Source organism: Halichoerus grypus, chromosome 7 (genome assembly GCF_964656455.1).
Source record: "Halichoerus grypus chromosome 7, mHalGry1.hap1.1, whole genome shotgun sequence".
Lineage (NCBI taxonomy): Eukaryota > Metazoa > Chordata > Mammalia > Carnivora > Phocidae > Halichoerus > Halichoerus grypus.
In genome coordinates this window covers 53076454-53093770 of record NC_135718.1, presented here as the reverse complement: position 1 = coordinate 53093770, position 17317 = coordinate 53076454, and the positions used below count along the sequence as shown (strand labels likewise).

Below are 17317 nucleotides of genomic sequence, written 5' to 3'. Positions count from 1 at the left end.
CCTCTCCCTCTGCCTGCCGCTCTGCCTATCCGTGCTCTCTATGTCTCTGTCAAATAAATAAATAAAATCTTAAAAAAAAAACAAACCTTTCTCAAAATATTCCAAAAATGTAAGAGGAACGAAAGCTTCCAAATACATTTTATGAGGCCAGTATTACCCTGATACCAGAACCAGATAAAGACACTATAAAAATAGAGAACTACAGGCCATTATCTCAATGAACATAGACACAAAAATCCTCAACAAAATATTAACAAACCAAATCCAACAATACATCAAAACCTCATTCACCATAATCAAGTGGGATTTATTCCTGGCATGCAAGGATAGTTCAATATTTGCAAATCAAACAACATGATACCTCACATCAACAAGAGACAGGATAAAAACCATATGGCCATTTCAATAGATGCAGAAAAAGCATTTAACAAATTACAACATCAATTCATGATAAAAACCTTCAACAAAGTAGGCTTAAAGGGAACATAACTCTAAAGCCATATATAAAAAACCCACAGCTACCATCATACTCAGTAGTAAAATACTGAGAGCTTTTCCCCTCTGATTAGGAAAAGATTAGGAACAAGACAAGGATTCTGCTCTCACCACTTTTATTCAATATAGTACTGGAAATCCTGGCTACCAGAAATCACACAAATAAAAGGAATCCAAAGTGGCAATAAAGAAGTAAAGTTATCATTATTTGCAGATGACAAAACACTACATATAGAAAAGTCTAAAGATGTCACCGAAAAATTTCTAGAGCTGATAAATGAATTCAGTAAGGTTGCAGGATATAAAATCAATATACAGAAATCTGTTGCATTTCTATACACTAATAATAAAGTAGCAGAAAAAGAAATTAAGAAAACAATCCCATTTACCATTGCACCAAACATAATAAAATACCTAGGAATAAACTTAACCAAGGAGGTGAAAGACCTGTACTCTGCAAAGTATAAAACAATGTGAAAGAAACTGAATATTAAACAAATAAATGGAAAGATATTCCATGTTCATGGATGGGGAGAAAGAATATGCTAAATATTGCTAAAACTTCCCAGGACAATCTACAGATTTAATGCTATCCCTATCAAAATACCAACAGTATTTTTCACAGAACTACAAGAAATAATTCCAAAATCTGTGTGTAATCACAAAACACCCCAAATAGCCAAAGCAATCTTGAAAAAGAAAAGAATTAGAGGTATCATAATCCCAGATTTCAAGATACACTACAGGGGCACCTGGGTGGCTCAGTCAGTTAAGCATCCAACTTTTTTTTTTTTTTTTAACATCCAACTCTTGATCTCAGCTCAGGTCTTGATCTCAGGGTCATGAATTCAAGCCCCCTGTTGGGCTCCAAGGGAGGAAAAAAAGCGATACTATATAGTTGTAGTAATCAAAACAGTATGGTTCTGACACAAAAACAGACACACGGATCAACAGAACAGAATAAAGAGCCCAGAAATAAACCCACAATTATATGGTCAATTAATTTACAACAAAGGAGGAAAGAAAATGCAATGGGAAAAAAGCAATCTTTTATCAATTGGTGCTGGGAAAACTAAACAGTTCCATGCAAAAAAACGAAACCAAAGCACTTAAAGTATACACAAAAATAAACTCCAAATGGATCAGACATCTAAATGTGAGATCTGGCACCATAAACATCCTAGAAGAGAACACAGGTAATAATTTCTTTGACATCGGCTGTAGCAACATTTTTCTAGATATGTCTCCTGAGGCAAGGGAAATAAAAGCAAAAAAACCCCAGTAACTACTGGCACTATATCAAAATAAAAAGCTTTGTTGCACAGCAAAGAAAACCGTCAGCAAAACAAAAAGACAACCTACAGAATGGGAGAAGATATTTGCAAATGTCTTATCAGATAAAGGGCTAGTATCCAAAATCTATAAAGAACTTATCAAACTCAACACCCAAAGAACAAATAATCCAGTCAAGAAATGGGCAGAAGACATGAACAGACATTTCTCCAAAGATGACATCCAGATAACCAAGAGTTACATGAAAAGATGCTCAACAGCACTAATCATCAGGGGAATGCAAATCAAAACCACAATGAGGTATCACCTCACACCTGTCAGAATAGCTAAAATCAAAAACACAAAAAACAGCTCATGTTGGTACGGATGTGGAGAAAAAAGAACCCTTGTGCACTGCTGGGAATGCAAACTGGTGCAGTCACTGTGGAAAACAGCATGGAGGTTGCTCAGAAAGTTAAAACTAGCTAATTACCATATGATCCAGTAAGTCCACTACTAGGTATTTATACAAAGAATATGAAAATACTAATTAAATGATAGATGCACCCCAATGTTTATTGCAGCATCATTTGCAATAGCCAAAATATGGAAGAAACCCAAATGCTCATCAATAGATGAATGGATAAGGAAGATGTGGTGTATAAACACACATACACACAAAGGAATATTCCTCAGCAATACAAAAGAATGAAATCTTGCCATTTGCAACAATATGGATCGACTTAGAGGATATAAAGGTTATAATGCTAAATGAAATAAATCAGTCAGAGAAAGACAAATGCCATATGATTTCACTCATATGTGGAATTTAAGAAACAAAACAAATGAACAAAGGAAAAAAGAGACAAAACAAAAAAACAGACTCTTAAATATAGAGAACAAACTGGTAGTTGCCAGAGGGGAAGCAAGTGGGGGGATGAGTAAAATAGGTAAAGGGGATTAAGAGTCCACTTATCGTGATGAGCACTGAGTAACACAGAGAATTGCTGAATCACTATATTGTACACATGAAACTAATATAACACTGTATATAAATTATACTGGAATAATTATTAATTAATTAAAACTAATTTTTTAAAAAAAGAAGAGACTAGACACTATTCTTTTAATTATCCAGAATTCCCAACCCAGTGCCTTACACAGACAAAGTATGCCATGTGTCTATGGCTGACTAAGGAACAAAAATCAAAGTCCTCATCTATACTGACCAGAAAAGGGATTAGAAAAATATACACTGGGATTAAAATACTGCAATATGAGAAAATTCGTAACGCATTCCTTTCACATGACTATTCAAAGAAGATATAAACCAATAGTTATTTCCTTTACTTGCAAATAATATTTTATGCATATTAACAAATGTAAAGAAGTATGTGAATTGTAAGCAAGAAAAATACTGTTTTTTTTTTAAAGGTTAAGTCCTAAAAATAAACACATTTTTAAAAAGAAGAAATTAACTCACTTCTGAAGGGGCACATGCACCCCAATGTTTATAGCAGCAATGTCCACAACAGCAAAACTATAGAAAGAGCCTAGATGTCCATCAACAGATGAATGGATAAAGAAGATGTGGTGTATACACACACACACACAGACACACAGACACACACACACACACACACACACAGACACACACACAGAGGAATATTATGCAGCCATCAAAAAAATGAAATCTTGCCATTTGCAAAGACGTGGATGAAACTAGAGGATATTATGCTAAATGAAATAAGTCAATCAGAGAAAGACAATAATCATATGATCTCACTGATATGAGGAATTTGAGAAACAAGACAGAGGGTCATAGGGGAAGGGAGGGAAAAATGAAACAAGACGAAACCAGAGAGGGAGACAAACCATCAGAGACTCTTAATCTCAGGAAACAAACTGAGGGTTGCTGGAGTGGAGGGGGGTGGGAGGGATGGGGTGGCTGGGTGATGGACACTGGGGAGGGTATGTGCTACGGTGAGCACTGTGAATTGTGTAAGATTGATGAATCACAGACCTGCACCCCTGAAATAAATATTATATGTTAATAAAAGATAAAGAAATAAATAAAAAGAAACTAACTCACTGTAGGTTTCCCCACCTGGTTCAAAAGCAATCTTTTGACCATAGCTCAAATTTCCTTTCAACCTTGACCCCAACTCATCAAGGTTGGATCATTTCCCTGTTTTATTTCCCTCTGAAGAGTTTGTGGAACCAAATGATAAGGGGCTGGTAAAATAGAGACCTAAGGTATTTATTCACAAAGAAAGGAGACAGCATTCATTCATTTCTTCATTCAAATGCTGTAGGAGCTCCACTAGTTGCTAAGGTAAGTATAAATAAGACTATCTCTGTCCTCAAGAGAGTCACAGTAAATAGGGAAAACAGGTAAGTCAAATGATAAAGAACACATAAGGACAGAGAATAGGGTCAGGAAAAGCCTCCTGGAAAGGGTGACTCATAACCTGATTTCTCAAAAACCTAATGTTCTAGAAAAGAAAATCTACAGACATTCAATATCATCTGGTATAACAGAAACACTCCTAACCACACTGTTTTATTCAGTTGAATTAATTAAACAGCATTCATAATTTCTTCTGAAAAACTTACAGGCTGATATCCCTGATAATCTGAATGCTGCTCATGTATAGTAGGTAGGTTACACCCTATTACATCCTTGCAACTTTTACCACCTTAGGAGTTGCACACTTCCAAGAGTGGTAATGATATAATAATACAGTGATTTAAACATTATCAAACTGATGACATATAATGATGTACAGAAAGAAGACTTCTGTGTTCAACTACAATGGAGTAACTACACAAGACTCGCCTTCCCAGAGTAAGGAAAAATACAGAAAGTTTAACAAAATATATAAAACATTTTCAGATACTGAACAATAGATAGCAACTCTCTGAAAAAAATTAGGCCTATAACTGTCCTGAAGTTCTATTTGGAGACATTTTCCAGACATTTTCCAGATCAGGAGCAGGATCCCAAGCAATATAGAGTGACCATCCTAAGTTGAGAAGACAGAGATCACAGTTTGGAGAGGCTGAGGTGGCAGGAATTGGTGGGGAAGAGGACCGGAGAGGAGGAAGTTACAAAAAGACAAAGTTCCATGAACTTAATGGGATCTCCCTTAAGTTAATATTAAGTAGTACATTCTTATGATTAAAGTATCCAATGTTGGGCAAAGAACAATTACCAAAGAGCTATTGGCCAAATAATTTCCAGAACTCACAAGCAGGAAATGTTCAAGCTGTGAAAAATCATTGAACACTCAAGGCATTTAGCAAACACAACAGACAGGCCATGTCTTATTAGTAGGGCTAAATTAGCCCTAGAGCAAAGGATACTCTATCTAAAGCATGCTGACAAAACAAAAACAAAACACCTTAAAAACAAGCTCTGGATGATCAGATTCTTCAATAACTGCCTGCCAATACAAAAATCAATATACTTTTAAAGGAAAACAAAAAAATCTAGACACTCAAAAATGTTAACATATACAATGAAAAATATCTAATAAAGTCATTATTAGATGTCAGCAAGATGGCAGAATAGGATGTCACAGGCTTTGTCCACCACAGAAACACTGATTTAACAACAATGTACAGATCAAAATACCTTTATGAGAGTCCCCAAATCCAGTTAAGAAGTTGCAGTACACCAGGAAAGACACAATGACAAAAACAGACACAATGAAATGGGTAAGAACAATAATTTCATTTTACCCAGGTCAGCCCCTCCCCCCCAGCAGGCACAGCTCAGCATCTCCTACAGGGAGGAATGAGAATGGAAGGGTGTTCAACATTCTAACTATTCAGCGGGCTGCTCCAGGGACTGGTTTCTGTTCACCACTTGGAGTGCTGACGGAAGGTGGCATAGTTTGCATTCCTGAGGGTGGATAAGAAAAAAGAAAAGTGGGAGGTGGTTTGTGGCGTTGGCACAGCTTGGCACAATTAGGAAAAGATGCAAAACATGTCTTCTCCCTCAGGAGGGAGGGCAAGAAGTGGAAGGTGTGTCTGGTGTTCTAGTTTTTCAGAAGGCTGCCTGAAAGACTGGTATGTGCCTCACCTGACTTGAGGTGGGAATGGGGAGGTGGCATACTTTGCCTGCCCGGAAGCTGATGAGAAGAGACAGTAGGTGACTTGCGCTAGAGAACTTGCAGTGCTGCAGATAAACACCAGAGGGAACAAGAGATGAAAAGCTCTTGAAACAGAAATCGGCAACCTTCTGCAATTGAGAAACTGCCTACACAGACCCAGAGAAGCTGTAACCTCTCCCAAAAAAGCTTCAGAGGCACCAGAATCTGTAACTGGGCTGATTCTGAGGGTCTTCCTCTGTATGAAGCCAGTCTATAAAGACTGGGATATGTGGCTGATTCTTCAAAAATGTGACTCTTAACATAAAGTTGCAAGATATATGAAGAAAGAGAAATGTGGCCCAAACAGAACAATATAATCTCCAGAAATGGATCCTAAAGAAATAGAAATATTTATTACTTGAAAAAGAATTCAAAATACCCATCATAAAGATGCTCTATAAGCTCAAAAAAGCACTGCATTAAAAAAATTACTACCAAGAGAGATTTTTTTTTAAAAAAGCAAATTCTGGAGCTGATGAGTGCAATTACAGAGCTGAAAAATTCACTAGGGTGGCTCAAAAGCAGACTTGATGAAGCAGAATATAAACTCAAAGGTAAATTCAAAGATAGATCATTTGACATTATCCAGTCAGAGGAACAAAACACAAAAGAAAAAGCCTAGGGGACTTATGGAAAACCACTACATGCATGAAGGAGAAGGAAGAGAAAGAAAGGGGTAAAAAGTTTATTTAAAGAAAATATGGCAAAAAACTTGAAAACTCAAATTTGGGGAAGTTAATGGACATCAAGACTGAAGAAGTTCAAGAGACTTCTGAGAGGAGGAACCCAAAGAAATCCACACTAAGACACATTATAATCAAATTGCCAAAAGTCAAAGACTAAGGGAGAATTTTTAAAGCAGCAGGAGAAAAGTGACTCATCATGTACAAGAGGAACCCATAAAACTATAAGACCTTGTAGGCCATAAAGAAATAGGATGAAATATGGAAAGTGTTGAAAGAAAAAATTGCCAACCAAACATACTATATTTGGTAAAACTGTCCTTTAGAAATGAAGGAGAAAGAAAGATGTTCCCAGATAAACAATGCTGAAGAAGTTCACACCACTAAACCTGCATTACCCAAAAAAAGAAAAAAAAAAGCTAAAGAGAGTCCTTCAAATTAAAATAAACTATACTGCAACATGAAAGCAGATAAAGTATAAAGCTCACTGGTGAAGGCAAATATATACACAAATGCGGAATACAGTTGTCCTATAATGATGATGTGTCGATCTCTTTAAATTCTGTAACAGAAGATCAAAGATCAAATATTAAAAAAAAACCACCTTAACTAAAAAACATGTTAATGGATACACAATATAAAAGATATAACTTGTGACATCAGTACCATAAAGAGTGAGAAAGGAAGGAATAAAAGTACAGAATATTTGTATGTGACTGAAGTTATCTTGTTTTGTACTTTTTTTTTTTTTTTTTTTTTTTTTTTTTTTTTTTTTTTTTAAAGATTTTATTTATTTATTTGAGAGAGAGAGAGAGAGAGCACATGAGAGGGGGAGGGCCAGAGGAAGAAGCAGACTCCCCGCTGAGCAGGGAGCCTGATGCGGGACTCGATCCTGGAACTCCAGGATCATGACCTGAGCCGAAGGCAGCCGCCTAACCAACTGAGCCACCCAGGCGCCCTGTACTTTTAAAAATAACACATTTTGGGGGCGCCTAGGTGGTTCAGTTGGTTTAGCGTCTGCCTTCAGTTCAGGTCATGATCCTGGGGTCCTGGTCCCCACATCAGGCTCCCTGCTCACGGAGGAGTCTGTTCTCCCCTACCCTCTGCCTTTCCCCCTGCTCGTGTTCACTCTCTCTCTCAAATAATTAAAATCTTAAAAAAAAAAAAAAACCACACATTTTTTTAGTTTATCCTTACTTTTTATACTGGCCATCAACTAGAAGAGTCCACAAATTAGTAAGGTCTTTTCCAGAAGATCTTTGCAAGCTTTGCGGACTCATTTCTATAATTATGATTATAATTAGTTTCTTTACCCTTACCTGAAAGTATATTTTACATAAAAGTGTATTTTCAAAGCAGTTTTTTGAGATATAACTGATGATAACATTTTATAAGTTTAAGGTGTACAATGTATTAATTTGATACACTTATGTGTATCAATCTGACTGCCACCATTGCAGTAGCTAAAACCTCTATTACATCACACAATTATCACATTTTTTGAGTGAGAACATTTAAAATCTATCTAGTCTCCTGGCAAGTTTCAAGTATACAATACTGTATTATTAACTATAATCACAATGCTGTGCATTGGACCCGAGAACATATTTATATTCTGACTGCAGTTTGTACTCTGACCAACAACTCCCCAATTCCCCAACCACCAGCCTCTGGTAATCACCATTTTAATGCCTGTTTCTATGAGTTCAAGTTTTTGAGATTTCACATATAAGTGATACCATACAGTTTATCTTTCTGTGTCTGATTTATCTCAGTAGCAGAATGCCCTCCAGGTCCATCAATGTAGATGCAAATGGCAGGACTTCCTTCTTTCCATAGCTGAATAATATTTATGAGTTGTGTGTGTATGTGTGTGCATACAGCACATCACCTTTATGCATTCATCTGTTGAAGGACACTTACGTCATCTCCGTATCTTGGCTATTGTGAATAATGCTGAATTAAATATGGGAGTGCAGATATCACTTCAAGATCCTGTTCTCATTTCCTTGGGATATGTATCCAAGAAGTAGGAATGGTGGGTAATATTTCCTGAAAAACCTCAATGTTGTTTTCCATAGTGGTTGCATCAGTTTACATTCCCATCAATAGTGCACAAGGATTCCTAGTTCTCCACATCTATACCAATTGTTCGGCCTTATCATTTTGAGAATAACCATTCTAATAGCTATGAAGTGATATCTCTTTGTGGTTTTGATTTGCATTTCCCTGATGATTAGTGATGTTGAGCACCTTTTCATGCACCTGTTGGCCATCTGGATGTCTTCTTTGGAAAAATGTCTATTCAGGTCCTCTATTTTTTAATCAGATCATCTGTTTTTTACATTTAACTTAATGTACTCCCACTTCCTGATTTTGCTTTGGTTGCTTGTCCTTTTGTTACCCAAAAAATAGTTCCCAAACCAACCTCATTCATACAACTTCTGAGTTGTATGAATTATTTATATATTTTGGATATTAAGCTCTTAACTGACATATGGTATGCAAATATTTTCTCCCATTCCATAAGTTGCCCTTTTGTTTTGTTCACTGTTTCCTTTGCTGTGCACAAGCTTTTTACCTTAATGTAGTCCCACTTGCTGATTTTGCTTTTGTTGCTTGTCCTTTTGTTATCCAAAAAACAGTTCCAAGACCAATGTCAAGGAGCTTTTCCCCTAAGTTTTATTTTCTTTTTTTCCCCCACTAAGTTTTCTTCTAGGAGTTTGCAGTTTGGGGTCTTATGTTAAAGTATTTAATCCATCTGAATTATTTTTTATAAATGGGGTAAGATAGAGGTTGAATTTCCTTCTTCTGCAGTGGTTACCCAGTTTTCCCAATACTATTTATTGAAGAGACTATCATTTTCCCATTGAGAATTCTTGGCTCCCTGTCAAATATTAATTGACCACATATGCAGGAGTTTATTTCTGGGATCTCTAGTCTATTCTATTGGCCTATGTGTGTTTTTATGCCAGTATCATACTGTTTTCATTAATATAGCTCTGTCATATAGTTTGAAATCAGGACGTACGATTTGCTCCCTTCAGCTTTGCTCTTCTTTCTCAGGACTGTTTTAGCTATTCATGGTCTTTTGTGTTCTATACATATTTTAGGACTTAGCCCCCTATTTCTGTGAAAAATGCATTGGAATTCTGACAGGGATTACAATAAATGTGTAAATTGCTTTGAGTAGTATGGACATTTTAACAATATTAACTTTTCAATCCATTAACACAGAATATCTTCCCATTTATTTGTATCTTCTTCAATTTTGTTCATCAATATGTTACGGTGCTCAGTGTATGTGTCTTTCACTTACTGGTTAAATTTATTAATAAGTATTTTATTCTTTTTGATGCAACTGTAAATGGAATTGTTTTATTTCTTTTCCAGATTGTTCACTGTTAGTTTACAGAAATGCAATAAATTTTTGTATATTCAGTTTGTAACTTTACTGAATTTATTTATTAGTTTTAATAGTTACTTTGGTGGAGTGTTTAGGGTTTCTATTTATAATATGTCATGTGCAAATAGAAAGTTTTACTTCTTCCTTTCTGATTTTGATGCCTTTTATTTCTTTTTCTTGCCTAAGTGCTCTGGTTAGGACTTCCAATATTATGTTGAATAAGAGTGGCAAGGGTGAGCATTCTTGTGTTTTTCCTCATCTTAGAGGGAAAGCTTTCAGTTTTCTACCATTGAGTATGATATTACATATGGGATTGTCATATATGGTTTTTATTATATTGGAGTATATTCCCTCTATACCCATAGGATATAGAGAAATTGGAACTCCTATGCACTGTTAGAGGGAAAGTAAAATGGTGCAGCTGCTACGGAAAAAAAGTATAAAGATTCCTCAAAAATTTAAAAAGAGGACTATTACGAGATCCAACAATACCACTTCTGGGCATGTAGCCCCAAAAAGTGAAAGCAGGAACTTGAACAAATACTTATACAGCAGCATTATTCACAATAGCCAAAAGGTAGTAGGAACTCAGATGTCCATCAACAGATGAACTGATAAACAAAACATGGTATCCACAGTGCTATGGCTTGAATGTGTCCCCCCAAAATTCATATGTTAAAAACCTAACACCCAAGGTGACGGTATCAGAAAGTGGTGACTTTAGGAGGTGATTAGGTCATGAGGGCTCTATCTTCATGGGATTAGTGTGCTTATTTAAAAAAAAAAAAAGGCTAAGCTCCCCTGCACCCTTCTGCCATGAAGAGTTACAGTGGCAAGAAAGCCATTAGTAAGCTGATGCTCACCACACACTGAATCTGCCAACGCCGTGATTTTGGACTTCTAAGCCTCCAGAACTGTAAGAAATGTTTGTTTATAAGCTCCTCAGTTTGTGGTGTTTCTGTTACAACAGTCCAGATGGACTACACGCATACAATGGAATATTATTCAGCCTTTAAAAAAAAAAGGAAATTCTGACATATGCTACAATATGGATGAAACTTGAGGACATTACACTAAATATGCAAAATATAAAAGGACAAATACTGTATGATTCCAGTTATATGAGCTACATATTGGCCTGTAATTTTCTTTTTCTGTAGGGTCTTTTGTTTTGCTATCAGGGAAGTGATGGCCTCATAGAATAAATTCGGAAGTGTTCCTTCCTCTTCAATTTTTGGAATAGTTTGAGAAGGACCGGTATTAACTCTTCTTTGAATGTTTTGTAGAATTCACCTGTGACGCCATCTGGTTCTAGACTTTGGTTTCTTGGGAGGTTTTATTATTATTATAATTAGTGATTCAATTTCATTACCAGTAATTGTTCTTTCAGATTTTCTATTTTTTCCTGATTCAGTCTTGGAATAATTTTTGTTTCTAAGAATTTATCTAGTATTTCCTCTAGGTTGTCCAAGTTGTTGGCATGTAATTTTTCATAGTAGTTTCTTGTAATATTTCGTAGTTCCATGGTGTCAGCAGTAACTTCTTTCAATCCTGATGTTAAGTCCTCTCTTTTTCTTAATGAGTCTGCCTAAAGGTTTATCAATTTCATTTTTCTTTTTGAAGAACAACCTCTTATTTTCATTGATCTTTTCTATTGTTTTTTAGTCTCTATTTTGTCTATTTCTGCTCTGATTTTCATTATTTCCTTCCTCTACCAGTTTTGGACTTTGTTCTCCTTTTCTAGTTCTTTTATGTATAACGTTAGATTTGTTTGACATTTTTCTTGTTCCTTGGTATAGGCCTGTATCACTATAAACCTCTCAAAACTGCTTTTGCTGCATCCCAAAGATTTTGGAATGCTGTCTTTCCATTTTCATTTATCTTGAGGTATTTTTAAATTTCCTCTTTGATTTCTTCATTGATGCATTTGTTGTTTAGTAGCATGCTGTAGGCTCCACGCGTTTGTGTTTTTTCCATTTTTATTTTCTTGTAATTGATTTCTAGTTTCATATTGTTGTGATTGGAAAAGATGCTTAATGTGATTTCAATCTTAAATTACTGAGACTTGCTTTGTGTCCTAACATGTGATCTATTCTGGAGAATGTTCCATGTGCACTTGGAAAGAATGTACATTCTGCTGTTTTGGGATGGAATGTTCTGTATATACCTATTTAGTCCATCTGGTCTGATGTGTTGTTCAAAACCACTGTTCCCTTACTGATTTTATCTAGAGAGTCTCTGCAGTGATGTATGTGTGGTGTTAAAGTCCTGTGTTGGATGCACAGGTATTTGCAACCTTTATAACCTCTTGTTGGATTGATCCAGTTATCATTATCTAATGCCCTTCCTTGTCTTTTATTACAATCTTTGTTTTAAAGTCTATTTTGTCTAAGTATTGCTACCCTGGCTTTTCTTTTTCCACTTTCATTTGCACAGAACACCTTTTTCCAACCTTTACTTTCAATTTGTATGTGTCTTTAGATCTGAAGTGAGACTCCTCTAGGCAGCATATAGATGAATCCATTCAATCCCCCCTATGTCTTTTGATTGGAGCATTTAACCCATTTACATGTAAAGTAATTATTGATAGGTACACACTTACTGCGATTCTGTTTTCTGGTTGCTTTTGTGGTTCTTCTCTTGCTCTCTTCCCTTGTGATTTGATGGCTTTCTTTAGTGTGATGCTTGGATTCTTTTTATTTTTTGTGTATCTATCATAGGTTTTTGGGTTGTGGTTACATTATTATGACGTTCATATATATAGCAGTCTATTTTAAGTTGCTGGTTGTTTAAGGTCCAATACATTCTAAAAGCCCTCCCAACAACAGGCAGCCTATGTAGGCTGCGGGCACCCTTTTATTGTGACTGGGCTGCAACTGCTGTGGTTGCACTGGTGGATGAGGCTGACTCCAGCCTAGCAGGCTTAGAGGCCAGGCTGCAGCTGCTGTGTGTGTCTAGTAGGTGGGGTCAGCACCTGGTGTGGCTATCTGCAAGGCCTGGCTGCAACTGTTACAGGTGTGCTCATGGGCAGGGCTGACCCCCCCAACTCTCCCAAGGAGTCGCTTTGGAGGGACACCGGTCCTCACTGAGACTGCCTATCAGGTGAGGCAAAGGAGGAGCTGCCTTGGAGGAGTACCTGCCATGACAGGTCGGTCCACAGGGAAATGCCAGGGCAGGGTAAGCAGTGCCAGCAATGTAAATGGAGAGTGTCAGAACCGGCACCTTCATTGGGCCAGCTAGGCTGAAGGAAGGCAAAAGACATGGTGGCTGCTAGCAGTGCCATTCCTGGAAAAAGTTCCTACAGAACCCTGCCCTTCTGGCACAGCCCTACAATTAGTAAATAAACCCTCATATATGGCCTAGGTGCTTTTGAAACTGCTTCTAATATGCTGGATCTCAGAGTGAGTGAGACTGTCGATGGGCCTTTTAAGAACAGTTTTGGTTTCCTATGGCCTTCCACCTCTCCTAGAGTTAAGCCCTGCTGATTTTCAAAGCCAGACAAAATGGAGGCTTGTCTTTCTGGTGCAGGGGTGGTGCAGGGAGTGCCCAATGCAGGGCTTGAATCCCTTGCTCCTCAGGAAGGACCTCCACACCTGTCATATGCCTTCTGTTTGTGAGTCACTGGCAAGTCCTTTTCAAACTGTTTGAAAAGTTTGTTTCTGTTTGTCGCTGTTTTTTTTCCTGGGTCTCAGGGCAAGCGAGACTGCACATGGGCCCTCTGAGAAGGGTATCTGTTTCCTATAGAATTTTCTGGATGTCAAACCCATTGGTTTTGCAAGACAAATACTCTCAGGCTTGTCTCTTCAGTGCAGATCCCAGGTGCCAGGGTGCCCAATGTGGGGCACCAACTCCTCCCTCCTCTGGGAGAAGCACTGCCTGGTGAAATTCCCTCTCTATTGAAATGTTGCCACTCAGGGGGTGGGGTTTTTTGTAGGACTGTGTCTCTCTCTGCTTCTCCTACCCATCTTGATGTGGTCCTTCTATTCTCTGTTGTGGAGAGCAGTTCCTATAGTTTTCAGATCTTTTGCAGAGGGAAATTATCCGTATGTAGCCACAGATTTGGTATGTTTAAGGAAGTGCGTAAGTTCAGGATTTTCCTATGCTGCCATCTTTTCAGATCCTCCAATTAATGATATTTTCTAAAATATTTTCTAAATGGTACTTCTATTTTTTTTTTTTTTTAATTTTAAGTAATCTCTACACCCAATGTGGGGCTAGAACTCACAACCCTGAGATCAAGAGTCACATGCTTGGCGCACCTGGGTGGCTCAGTCGGTTACAGGTACTAGAATAGTCAAATTCATAAAGTGAGAAAGCAGAATATCCATGGATAGGGGGAGAAGTGACTGAGGGGTTACTGTTTAATGGGTCCAGAGTTTCAGTTTGAGATGATGAAAAAATTCTAGAGATGAATGTGGTGATGGTCGCACAACACTGTGACTGTAGTTAATGTTAATAACTTAAAAAATGGTTAAAATGGTAAATCTGATACTACATATACCTTACCACAATAAAAAAAAAAAAAGAATACTAGAATATAATGAGGATACCATGCTGAAAAAAAACCAAAACAAAACAAAATCAAAACTGAAGACAATAGAATGACAGCCTTAAAGTGCCATAAAGAAAACAGTCAACCTAGAATTCTATATCCAGTGAAAATATCCTTCAAAAGTGAAGGCAAAATAAAGACATTTCCAGACAAAAGGTGATAGAATCTATCTCCAGCAGATAAGAACCCCTAGTGAAGGAATTACTTAAGGCTGTAGAAGAATGATATTAGATAGATTATATAGCCAGTTTAAACCCACATACTCAGACTTCAAACCTTGAATCCTTACCACTATATCTCAGTATCTTTCTTGAGACTGAGGAAGTAAAAAAAAAAAGAGTAAAATGACAAATGGTCCTTCTCTAACAGTATTGTAATATGGTTTCTGAGGATCATACTTAATTTATGTTAATGGATTTAGGTAGTATATCTGGTCTATACACATACCTAATTATATATCCCAGAACATACTCACTTTGAAGGCAAACATTCCAAATTGTATTCTTTGTTATTTACCTATATGATTCAAAACTACATTATTGTATTATATTATTTTTTGTTCAGGAACAGGGATTGGGGATGGAAAAAAAAATTTTTTTTCTTTACTTCTATATTAGTTTTTGGATCATATTCTTTATAATTTAAATTTATGAATTTTAAAGTTTTAAAATTTAAAGTTCATAAATTAAAAAATTTTTAAGTTTAATATTATATCCTGCCCCCTTTCAAAAAGAGCTTTAAATCTCGCTTCTTAGGAAAACATTTTATTTCTGCTCATTTCACAATTTTTTAAAAGAGGATGGAAAAAAGATATAAAATTAAATGGCAAACTCTATGCCTGCATTCTCTGACAAGATAATTCACAATCATTTTAGAGAGTTTTTGCTATTGATCTTGAGTTTTATTTATTTTTTATTTCAAAACTTGAGAATAATTATAGTTATCTCATTATAACTTCTTAAATGGCACAGCAAAGGCACAAACCTAACAATCTTTGACCACTAAAATCTTGGTACTTGGTATATTTATGATTTTGAAACATTCATGAAATTAGAATCTGTGATAAAAGCATATGCATTAGAAGAAGGCTCATATTGGGAACACACTGTCAATATGTAGATTTTCTGCTTTTGGATGTTTTGGGGTTTAAAAATTACCACAAATATAGGAATGTTTCCTTTATATAACACTCCTAATTATCGTCTTATTCTTTTTCTGGGAGTAATATTACATAAAAACTTCATAAATTAATAAAAGTAAAATAACCTAAACTTGTTCATCAGCATTTAACCTGAGTAGTATAAACAAAGTGACTCAGAGAAAGAAAGAGTAGTAACTTCTTAAACATTCAAATCATCAAACAACTTCTCAATTTCTTCAGGTACAGCTGTTGTCATCTTTGATTTCAGACTAAGCCAAAGACAATGCAAAATGCACCTGCATGGGGTCCTCTAATTCCGTTGTAGGAAAGCATCCCTGAAGAAATTACTAAGCATTTACTATTTATCACAGTGAAAGGACAAAGGGTGCATTTCCTATTCCTCCTTTCCTTCTTTTGCCTATCTTCCTCCTTCTGTGTCCCACAGTCTATATCTTTCTGTCTCTCTTCCTGTCCATTTTACCTGGAAATTTTTCTAAACTCACGCACTCCTTTCTAAGATTCCAGTAACCCCATCATCATCTCAAACTAGTATTAGTGTCAGTAGCTTCTTCCCATTCCAGTTTATTCTACTGTTGTCGCTGTATTAATCTCTCCTCAAACTTGTCTGTGATCAGTCTCTTGCTTCAAAACCTCTTAACTCATCATTGCCTAGAGATTAAAATTGCAACTTCTTGGCATGGCATATAGGATCTTTTATATCACAACTCCAACTTTTCTTGGAAACCCAGTCTTTTCTGCTAGTACTCTATCTCCTTTCTTCACTTCTCATCTTCATATTATATCCAATAATAATAGTTAACATTTATTGATAGCTTACTATGTGCCAAGTACTTTCTCCATAAATGATTTTTATTTACAAAGTTGAGGGCTAGGCACTTTTTTAAGCATTTAACATATAATAACTTGGGACACTTGGCTGCCTCAGTTGGTAGAATGTGCAACTCTTGATCTCAGAATCGTGAGATGAAGAGCCCACTTTAAAATTAAATAAAGCAAAATGCTTTTTTAAAAAACCCCTGGGGCGCCTGGGTGGCTCAGATGGTTAAGCATCTGCCATCAGCTCAGGTCGTGATCCCAGTGTCCTGGGATCGAGCCCCACATCAGGCTCCCTGCTCAGCGGGGAGCCTGCTTCTCCCTCTCCTTCTACTGCTCCCCCTGCTTGTGCTCTCTTGCGCTGTCAAAAAATAAATAAAATCTTTAAAAAATAAAAATAAATAAATAAAAATTAAAAAACCAATAACTTATTTAATCTTCGTAACTACCCTTTGAGATAGGTGTTATCATTATCCCCATTTTACTGTTTATTGACAGAAAGTAGATCAGTGGTTGCTTAGGGTCGGGAGGGATGGATAAAGTAGGATATAACTGCTAAATGGCATGGAGTTTCTTTTTTTTTTTTTTTTTAAAGATTTTATTTATTTATTTGAGAGAGAGAGCATGAGAGGGGGAGGGTCAGAGGGAGAAGCAGACCCCTGCTTAGCAGGGAGCCCGATGCGGGACTCGATCCTGGGACTCCAGGATCATGACCTGAGCTGAAGGCAGTCGCTTAACCAACTGAGCCACCCAGGCACCCTGGCATGGAGTTTCTTT

The 17317-nt window shown here is 36.7% G+C and overlaps 1 protein-coding gene across 7 annotated transcripts in view; it reads right to left on the bottom strand.

The window, feature by feature from the left end:
* MICU1 (mitochondrial calcium uptake 1) overlaps positions 1 to 17317 on the bottom strand; it is a 246921-nt gene that overhangs the window by 174874 nt on the left and 54730 nt on the right. The window lies entirely within an intron of this gene.